Source organism: Mesoplodon mirus (genome assembly GCF_964341445.2).
Source record: "Mesoplodon mirus genome assembly, chromosome: 9".
NCBI classification, from domain to species: Eukaryota; Metazoa; Chordata; class Mammalia; order Artiodactyla; family Ziphiidae; genus Mesoplodon; species Mesoplodon mirus.
Window position 1 is genome coordinate 112,757,357 of NC_138985.1, and position 10,548 is coordinate 112,767,904.

At 53.7% G+C, this 10,548-nt stretch overlaps 1 long non-coding RNA gene across 2 annotated transcripts; it reads right to left on the bottom strand.

The window, feature by feature from the left end:
• Positions 1–3,272: 3,272 nt before the first annotated feature.
• On the bottom strand, positions 3,273–7,946 carry LOC309810655. Of its 2 annotated transcripts, none has more exons than XR_014295037.1 (3): positions 7,331–7,946; positions 3,965–5,918; positions 3,273–3,772 (listed from the first exon to the last, which is right to left on the bottom strand). It is a non-coding gene; the product is annotated as an uncharacterized lncRNA (long non-coding RNA). The 2 variants fall into 2 exon arrangements; XR_014295038.1 differs by having other exon boundaries at positions 3,891–5,918.
• Positions 7,947–10,548: the final 2,602 nt, after the last annotated feature.

Sequence of the window (10,548 nt, forward strand, 5' to 3'; positions counted from 1 at the left end):
GGGGGAGACCTCAGGAAGGACAGAACCGACACAGAGAGACTGTCATTGGTCAACCCACCCATTTTATAGATGAGGAAGTGGAGGCCCTTTGCTCATACAAGGACCCACAGATTGCTGTTGGCTGGGTGGTGGTTCTTTTGTCCATACTTTCCCCCAAAACCACTATTTCCAGGCTGTCTTTCCAGGCTGAATTCGATAACGGTTCCCTCCTGTGGTGTCAAAGTTGCCCAGAACATGCCAGTTAGACAGGCTCATCTCCTCTTGTGAGTCTGGGGACCTGGTTGAGTTCTGGTTCTGTCAATAGCAGGGAAATGGCCTCTGGACAAGAAGCTGAAGTCACTTCTCTTCCCAAAGCCTGCCACCATCACCAGGTCCTTCCCCAGCTCAGGCCTGGGGAGCCCTTGAACTTTCTCCTTCCCTTCCAGCAAAAGCTATCATGTGGAAAGGCTTTGACCGCAGCGTCTCACCTGCTGGGCCTCTTGCCTCCCTGAGCTGGGAACGGTCCCACCTCCAGGTAGGACAGTGTAGGGCCAGGGGGGTTACACGGGGACTTCCTGACCCTTATCCCTTGCTCCTGCAGCGGGAGGAGGCTTCCACAAGCCAGTGGTTCTCGACCAGGGGGACATTCCACAATCCTGGGGACAGTTTTTGTTGTGACAACTGGAGGGCAGTCTGCTACTGACATGCAGCAGGGAGAGGACAGGGATGCTGTTAAACATCCAGCCGTGCACAGGTGTCCCACGGCAGAACCACCTGCTGCAAACTTCCAACAGCGCTGAGGACGGGACAGCGTGTCCACGTCTCCCTTCCACACACTCGTACTCTCAGGCTCAGGCAGCACCCAGACTGAGGAACAAACTTTCAAAGAAATAGCTGTAAGTGACAGTTTTCTCATCCACAAAGTGCGAGATGATAACACCAACCCAACAGGACTGCTGTAAGGGCTGAGGATGTTGAAACCTGCTCTGAGACGAGCACTGCCAGGACCCCAGGCTCTCCCTGCAGCCTGGGGAGACCTATGTCTCTGGAGAGAGAACAGGCATCTCCGTGGGCTTCATCCCCGAGGGCTGCATTCAGGTCCTTCTCCGCCTCTCAGGGGTGATTACCCAGGGCTCGGTCGATAGCTGATCCACTCTGTCTGTATCGCCCTGGGTGGTTTCCTTTCTTCCTGGCTTGGAGTTAGGTGGTCTCCACGGTCACGCATGAGTCCAGACTCATATTCAGGTATGAGCCTCAGATTCTCCTGGGGCACAGCTCTACCTCATCCCAAAGGACATGAAAATGAAACAGGAGGAAACAGCTCTAGACATTTGGGCATAACTTCCCCAGCTCAGCTCTCGTCTGCTGCCGGGGGTTCCATTTCCCTGTCAGGCCAATAAAATACAGGCTGCAGATGTGCGATGTGGTCCAGGGGTCTGCATTTTTAACCAGCGCCGTGCATTATTCTAAAGCAGAGGCTCCAGAACCACCTTTCAGAAGCTCCAGACTGAAAGTTGTGAGGAGGTGACTACCTCCCAGCCAGGTGGAGGGTCCTCACCAGAAACTGAATCAGCCAGAACCTTGATCTTGGACCTCCCGTCTCCAGAACTGTGAGAAGATACATTTCTGTTGTTCAAACCTCCCAGTCTGGGGTATTTTGTTATGAGGCCTGAGCTAAGACAGCTTCTATCCCGCCTGGAATAAATGCAGAGGTTGTTCCGTGGCCACCTCTTCAGATGCACGTCCCCCTCAGCTCCCGCCATGCTGCCTTCTTCGTGGTCCTCGAGCAGACTGGCTCATTCCCGCCCGCAGGCTCTCCCCACAGCCGAGCCACCAACATGGCCGGCAGACAGCCCCTCTCTAACACTGAACTTAGAATCTGTCTCCTGTCGTCTTGGGTTCGCCTCTGCCAGCTTTGTCACCACCTAACGTCACGCCGTAGGTTCACTCACGAACCTACGTAAGAGCTTCCCTCTCGGGATGGAGCCCCCGCCCCGTCCCAAGAGGGAAGCTCTGGTGGGCACGGTGCCCCTTCCCAGGCCCTGGTGCCAGGGACGTAGTTGGAGCTCAAAAATACAGGTCAGTAGGTTCCTCAAGAACTGAGATGTTGCAAGTGATGCAGAAGTTATACCAACACGTAGGAGAACTGTCACTCTACACCTGTGACATCCCTACTGTAGAAGGAAGCTCCCACACAGTGGTTGGGCCCCTGGGGCTCCAAGGCCTCCTCCGGGCCCGTGAGGTCAAAGCCGTTTTCATGAGGCGAAGACGCTTTCTGTCCTTTCCATTTACTCTTGAGTGGCCAGTGGAGCTTTCCAGAGGCTACACAACGTGTGATGTCCCAGCAGACGGGAGACAGAACAGACAGGAGAATGCAGACATTAAGGCAATTTGCGACGATATAAAACAATGCCACTCATCTCGCTGACTTTGTTTTGGAATATAATTCTTTTTCATACCAATGTGTTTTGTTTTGTTTTTTTGGCGGTACGCGGGCCTCTCACTGTTGTGGCCTCTCCCGTTGCGGAGCACAGGCTCCGGACGCGAAGGCTCAGCGGCCGTGGCTCACGGGTCCAGCTGCTCCGCGGCATGTGGGATCCTCCCGGACCGGGGCACGAACCCGTGTCCCCTGCATCAGCAGGCAGACTCTCAACCACTGCACCACCAGGGAAGCCCCCAATGTGTTCTTTTTTTATATATATATATTAACGTGTGATGGGTCTGTTTTTATTTTTCAATGAATGAATGTATTTTAGTTTCTCAGTTTTAGCTTCTATTATGATAAATGCCAACAGATGTAATCCATGACAACAATACCTCTCGGGGGTCCTCAATGACTTTGAAGAGTGTGCCAGGGTCCTGAGACCAAAAGTTTGAGAAGTGCTGTCATGGAATGCTCTGCAGCAATGACAAGACCGAATGGATTGTTCTGTTTTATTAATCTGAAAGCTCTCCACCTCATCCTGTTACATAAGGTCTATAGCCGGAGCCCATTTATATAATAGTAATTTGTTTGGCTGTAATGATACATGTAGGTATCTTCACAGCAAAATGTCTGGTGGGAAAACTGGCCGCCGTTCATGGTGGCCACTTCTGGGAGGACAGCAGACACAAGGTGTGGAAGAAGACTTGTATTTTTTCCTACGTCTGTTTGTACTTGATGAATTTTTGTACTGTGGGACTTATTCATTTATTACACAAGCTTTTTAAATTAAAGGATGGAGGGGAGGTAGAAGCCTGGAGAGGCTGGGCTGGTCAGCAGGGGAGCCTCGCAGGGAGGTGGCTCCGGGGCCATCCCTTCAATCCGGAACAATGTCAACATCACAGCAGGGTGGGGAATTAATGGGTACAGCTGCCCAACTTGAACTCTTGGCTTCTTTTTCCCGATACTTTCTTAATCCTTTACACCTGCTGCGGCTACTGTTTCTAAGCAAACAGTCAACACCACTCTTATCGCAGCAGAGGCTATTCCCTGGGGTTGAGAAGCCCGGAGAGCGGGGAGGCCCCTTGCTGAACACGCCACGCAGGTGCTGGTGACAAGACCAGGCTGGCAGGTGTGTACACTAGGTACATTTCTGGCTGGAATCTTATCTCCTCTCAGGTGAATCTCAGCAAAAATGTGACAGTCAGTTTCCCAGTTTGCTCTGTGTGGGCCACGCAGCTTCAGCTCCGGACCTCGTGGTTGGTGCCAACACTCCCTTTTGACTGAGATCTCCGGCCAGCACTCGGGTTTGGTGCCTCCAGAAATGGAGTGTCTTGGGGTCTTCATGTGTTGCTGGAACGGCCGGCACTCCTGATGAAGACGGGAATTTGTGGATGTGTTTAAGCACACATATCCCAACTGCAGTTTCAGGCTATATTGTCCCTAGAGGTAAATATTGATTTGGTATTTAAGCTCCATCAATATTTACCTCTTAGGTCAATAAAGCTTGATGTTTATCTCAATTGATGCTGATATCTGCTTAGAGTTTATTCTAGTCCCGACCTTTCATCCAGCAGCTGGGGGAGGGAAGGGGCCGGTTGGACGGAAGGATCAAGGCTGCTGGCTTGGACTGAGTCTTCCCGGCTTCACGTCCCTGGGCCCCGTTCCCTGGTGGCTGAGAGGCCCCTTCACCTGCATGTGATGGCGCCTCGCTGCAGTGAGGAGCCGGGAGGCCGCTGCCCAAGGTTTGTGGGTGGCAGAGACTGGAAAATAAGACACGGTTTTACATTTGGATGGACTAAAAAGTTGTCTGCACTGATTTCACTGGGACTGCTTGGAAGCAAATTTCTGGGGAAAGTTACAGAAACAAGCAGATGGCCTTAAAACTGGGACCAGGGACGTGAGGACTCTGGTTCCCACAGGCGGGCCCACTGGAGAGCGGGGGAGGGCCCCTGCCCCGCCTCTCAGCCGGAAGGAGCCCTCAGCCAGGGCGGTCCTGTCCATCATGCTCAGGGGCACCGAGGAGAGCATGGTGGGGTAGGAGGCTTGAGGGTGGGCTGGTCCCGGCCCCTCCGCTCACCCTGAGACCTGGGCAGCTTCTACGGGGGTGACGGTTAACTTTACATGGCAACTTGGCTGGGCCACATGCGCCCAGACATTTGGACATTATCCTGGGTGTGCCAGTGAAGGTGTTCCTGGATGAGATTAACATTTGGATCTGTAGACTGAGTACAGCAGGTTGCCCTCCCTGTGTGCGTGGGCCTCATCCAATCCGTTGGAGGCCTGGATAGAACAAAAGGGCGCCGGAGAACCGCCTGTGTTCAAGCTGGGACGTGGGATTTCTTCTGCACTCGGATTGCATCTCACCCCATCGGCTGTTCTGGGTCTCCCACTAGCAGGACGGCCAACTGGAGGACGTGTCAGCTTCCACAATCACGTGAGCCAATTCCTTACAATGCAGAGATATATGTATTTCTCTCTCCTACTGGTTCTGTCTCTCTGGAGAACCTGGCTGCCTGCTGCACTCACCTGCCTGAAGCTCTCAGGTTCCATGGCCTTCTGACCCTGGCTCTGCAAAAGATGTGAGGGTGACATCTCCTGGCCACTGAAAGGACCGGTCAGCGTGACCTGGGGCTCTGGGATGCCGGACTGCGTCCAGGGGGCTGGCGTCCACAGCGAGCTGGGCCCAGTGTGTCTTGGCCTCCGCGATGGACACAAGTACCCAGGCTTTGAAGCTGCACGAAAGGCCAGCACAGCCCAGGGCCCCATTTGCACCATCGGCGGGGCCTAAGCAAGCCGTCACTGCTGCTGTGGGCACTCAAGGGACCTGGTTAAGGGGGGCAGGTCGCAAGATGGGAGCCCAGGTTTGGAGACAGGTCACCTGGATCGAATCCCTTTTCGCTCTGGACAGCTGAGAGCCTGGGTATGGGGCCAGCTCCGCAGGGACGGTGCGCTTGGGCATGGGAGCTCAGAGGCACCGGGGGAGCAGGTGTGCTGTGTCCCTGGGGCCTGTTGCCCCCTGGGTGAGCCAGCAGCCAGCGCCTTTGCCCCACGGGCCTCCGCGCAGCTGCCAGAGGTGTTTCCCAGAGTCGGGTGTGGAGGCGCCTCAGCTGACACGGCGCCCTGCCTTCCCCACCTGGGCACACCTGGAGGCCTCTCATGCCGCAACTCCCAGGGCCCCAGTGGCTCCCTCTGCGGCGCCCCTGGTGGAACCTCCCCTGCCTGAACCTCCCAGAACCAGTCCCACGCCCTAGATCAGACAACCCAGAAGCCCAAGGGGTGAGCCTGATGGAAACGGGGCTGTCCTGCTTGAAGGACAGGGAGCCCACCTATCAGCCCGCTGCCTTTGCCCCCCATGCCCCGGGCTCTGCCAAGCACCTTGGAAACTCGGCCCACCCCAGAGGCCCTTCTCTGCGCAGCTACATGTCTGTGTGCCCCAAGGTCTTCTGCTCTTTCTCCAGCCAAAACGAGACACGACGGACGGACTGAAGAAGCAGACAGGAAAATCCAGCATCTTCTACTAAGCCAGACAGTAAAGAGATGTGCAAAAATGTAACTATTGCTGTTTGTTGTAAAATATAAAGTCTTTATCATTGTTGTTTTTTTTTTTTTTTTTTTTTTTTTTTTTTTCTGTACGCGGGCCTCTCACTGTTGTGGCCTCTCCCGTTGCGAAGCACAGGCTCCGGACGCACAGGCTCAGCGGCCATGGCTCACGGGCCCAGCCGCTCCGCGGCATATGGGATCCTCCCAGACCGGGGCACGAACCCGTATCCCCTGCATCGGCAGGCGGACTCTCAACCACTGCGCCACCAGGGAGGCCCTATCATTGTTATTTTTTAATGATTAAGAAATGTTTTCAAATATTCTCGGTTTTATTTTCCAATATGGTAAATTTCTAATTGGTAATTTCTCATATGGTAAATATCACTGGGTACTGCTCACATAAACAGAGGATCTCTGGGGCCCCTTCGGTCACTTCTGCGAGCGTGAAGAGGTTCCGAGACTGAGCGCTTGAGTACCGTGCTCGAGATCATTGCTCTGTGCCCCCTCCAGCAAACCAGTGTCCTGTGTTCCTTGTCACCTGTCACCTGGGCCTCTCAGGTGAGGGTGAGAACGGGCGCTCTTCTCAGCCCTTTGCAAATATTAACACACTTGATCCTCAGGATGCCAAGAGGTGAGCATTATTATATCCCTTTTGCGAGAGGAAGCACAAAGAGGTTAAGACACTTGCTGGTGGGCACACAGCCAGGAAGGGACAGCGTGAGGGTCCAATCCAGGCAGGCTGCCTACAGAGTCCAGGCTCACGCTATAGGCTGTGCCACCTCACATGACAAAAATGCCAAACTATTTGTTGCTGACACTCACTGGCCCACAACCTCCCTGAGCTACATTTGCATTTTAAGAAGTTTCTGAAGGACTTCCCTGGTGGCGCAGTGGTTAGGAATCCGCCTGCCAATGCAGGGGCACGAGTTCGAGCCCTGGTCCGAGAAGATCCCACATGCCACGGAGTAACTAAGCCCGTGCGCCACAACTACTGAAGCCCACGCGCCTAGAGCCCGTGTGCCACAACTACTGAAGCCCACGCGCCTAGAGCCCGTGTGCCACAACTACTGAAGCCCACGCGCCTAGAGCCCGTGTGCCACAACTACTGAAGCCCACGCGCCTAGAGCCCGTGCTCCACAACGAGAGAAGCCACCGCAATGAGAAGTGCTCACCGCAACCAGAGAAAGCCCGCATGCAGCAACGAAGACCCAACACAGCCAAAAATAAATTAAAAAAAAAAAGAATAGTTTTTGACGTCCTGGCCCAGTGGTTTCCAGTCACAGATGCTACAACCTCCCGTGGCTTAAAAATGCTTGTGTGTGTGTGTGTGTGTGTGTGTGTTTCCTAGGGCTGCTGTAACACACCATGACTGGGTGGCTTACTCACAGAAAGGTACTTTCTCACATTTCTAGAGGTTAGAAGTCCAAGACCAAGGTGTCAGCAGCGTTGATTTCTTCCAAGGCCTCTCTCCTTGCTGTGTAGACGCCGTCTCCTCCCTGTGTCCTCACGCGGCCGTCCCTCTGTGCGTGTCTGTGTCCTGACCTCCTCTTCTTATAAGGACACTGGTCAGATTGGATCAGGGCCCACCCATGACCTCATTTAACTTCATCACCTCTTGAAAGGCCCATCTCCAAATACAGTCACATTCTGAGGCACTTGATACTTGAAATACTGTGAAATTCTCACCTTATTTAAAACCGCAGTTCAGTCAAGATGATTTTTCTCGTGGGCTAAGCACTTCCTCACCTCCTCGGGAAATAGACAAGCCGCAGGTCTCCTGGCACATGAGTCCATTTCTTTGTCCAGCATCTTCTGCCTCTCGAGTGTCCTTTGTACAGATGACCGGCTTACTTTCTGGGTTAGCTGATTAGTGGAACAGGCAGAAGCAGCTGCTCAGGTTAAGAGGTTGGGATGAATACCCCCGCCAAATGGGAAGAAGCACTAGCCAATACTCAAAAGCAGAAGCCTTTAATTCAGAAGTTTTGCTTTAGGAGAAAACACTGAGAGAGGGGAGGCGGGAGGGGGAGAGGGAGGGAGGGAGGGAGACAGAGACGGAGACGGAGACGGAGACAGGAGACTGGAGACAGGAGAGGCCGGGGAGGAGACAGCGAGCCTTCTCACTTTGCTTGGGAACAGAGCACGTCGGAAAACAATTTGGAATCTTTTCCAGGAAGCGCCTCCCCATTTTCCTTCTGCTTCCCCGTAAGTAAATACTCCAAAACCTGGGGTCAGGAGGTTTGCATAGCTCTAGTGGTTACGGTTGGCTTACTTAATCAGAGCCGTGATTTCAGGCCGCCACCAGGAGTCCCCGAGACCTCAGCCCTGCCGCCCCCAACCCCACATCAGGGGGACTCGCTCACCCCCCCGACCCTGGAGGCTATTTTTATCAGCCTGACGTGGGCGTGATTAGTAAAGGCAATTAAGCAGTCAGATCAAAGCTCAGGGCTGCAGCCTTTTAGGTGTGCTTTAACAACCCTGGAAGGGTTTGCAGAAATGAGCCCAGGAGGGAGGAATCAAGCATGGCCATGAATAAACATCACCTGCTACTTTCTGCTTTTCTGCAGCAATAAACTGAAGGCACCAGCAGAGAGGCCCTGGAGGCCCACTCTGTATTTTGTTGTGGATATATATATATATGTATAAAGTCATGCTTTTCTTAAAAAAGAGTTTCTGAACCAGAAGGACTAGTCAATATGGACAGAACCTCCATGAGGGGCGGGGACGGGGAGGCACACACAGCGCTTGGGCCTCTCACGCGCTCCCCGTGGACGGAAACTCCGAGGAGGAGCGGAGGGCCCGGCGCCCCCAGGCGCCGGCCCCTCACCGCATGGGCGGGAAAGGGCGCTGTGCTGCATGCCGGACGGCTGGTGAGCGAGCGGGGCCGGGGCCTTTTGTTTGTTTGTTTGCATTTTTGAATTTTATTTATTTATTTTTTTATACAGCAGGTTCTTAGTAGTCATCCATTTTATACACATCAGTGTATACATGTCAATTCCAGTCTCCCAATTCATCCCACCACCACCACCCCCTCCCCGGCCTCTTTCCCCCCTTGGTGTCCATACGTTTGTTCTCTACATCTGTGTCTCTATTTCTGCCCTGCAAACCTGTTCATCAGTACCATTTTTCTAGGTTCCACATATAAAGACAAAGAAAAATTATTGAAAGCAGCAAGGGAAAAACAACAAATAACACACAAGGGAATCCCCATAAGGTTAACAGCTGATTTCTCAGCAGAAACTCTACAAGCCAGAAGGGAGTGGCAGGACATATTTAAAGTGATGAAAGGGAAGAACCTACAACCAAGATTACTCTACCCAGCAAGGATCTCATTCAGATTCGATGGAGAAATCAAAAGCTTCACAGACAAGCAAAAGCTAAGAGAATTCAGCACCACCAAACCAGCTTTACAACAAATGCTAAAGGAACTTCTCTAAGTGGGAAACACAAGAAAAGGACCTACAAAAACAAGCCCCAAACAATTAAGAAAATGGTCATAGGAACATATATATTGATAATTACCTTAAACGTGAATGGATTAAATGCTACATCCACGTCTTTTAATACTCGAGCTGCTAAGGCCCCGTGAGCCACCAGGCCAACGGAAGCAGGGGAAAGTGCAGGGGCTCAGACGCAGGGTCCTTCCTTGCTCACTGAATGCTCTGCAGGGACGGGCTCTGATCATCCTCAAGGGTGATGGAAGGTCACATTCGCTCTCTGCTGAGTGGGCGCGCTGGGAGCAGTGCTGGCCGGGCCGCTGATTGGCCCAGCGTGGACACCTGGGTGGGCTGGGCATCACCTGGGGACCATCCGAGAGGGGCCAGGTTCAGCCCTGGGGACCTCATCCTGGGAAGCCACCTGGGGGCAGGGGGCAGATGACCAGAGGGAACAGGTGTGCAGAACACAGAAGTAGTCAGAGACACAGAGGAGGGCAGAGACGGGGTCAGAGACAGAGAGACACAGAGAGAGAGAAGGAGGGGAGGTGGGTAGATACTGGGGGAAGGGGGGATGGCTCTGACCTCCGAGTCTTCCCAGGCCCCAGTGCAAGGCAGTACCTCCTGTCCAGGTCCCTAGGGATGCTCTCCTCGTGACAGGGCTGCTCTACCTAAGCTCTTGGGGACAGTGTCGGCTCCTTTTAACCAAAGGTACCAGTTCAGGTTGAAAAGTACAACCGCGGAAATCGGCCGCGTGGGGTGAAGGCGGCCAGTTCCGAGCGCAGGCAGGTGGAGTCAGGATGGGGTCACGGTCACGGCGGGCACCCCCGGGCACCCTGTGCGGCAGACGTGGGGGACAAGACCCTGGGAAGGCTGGGCACTCGGGAGAGAGCGAGGGTGGCGACCCTCACACACCTCGGCCCCAGGAGCCTCTGGGCCGGCCCACCACCAGGCCACGCTGGCCACGGAGGCAGTGGGGACACGGTGGTGGGGTTGTCAAAGGTACGAACGTCCAGCTGTAAGAGACATAGGTCCCGAGAGGTGTGTACAGCACAGTGACTGCAGTGAACACACTGAGCTGCGTATCTGAAAGCTACAGAGTAAGAGAGGAGGTCTTAAAGGACTCATCACAAGAAAAATAAAATGTGTATCTACGTGAGGCCATGGATGTTA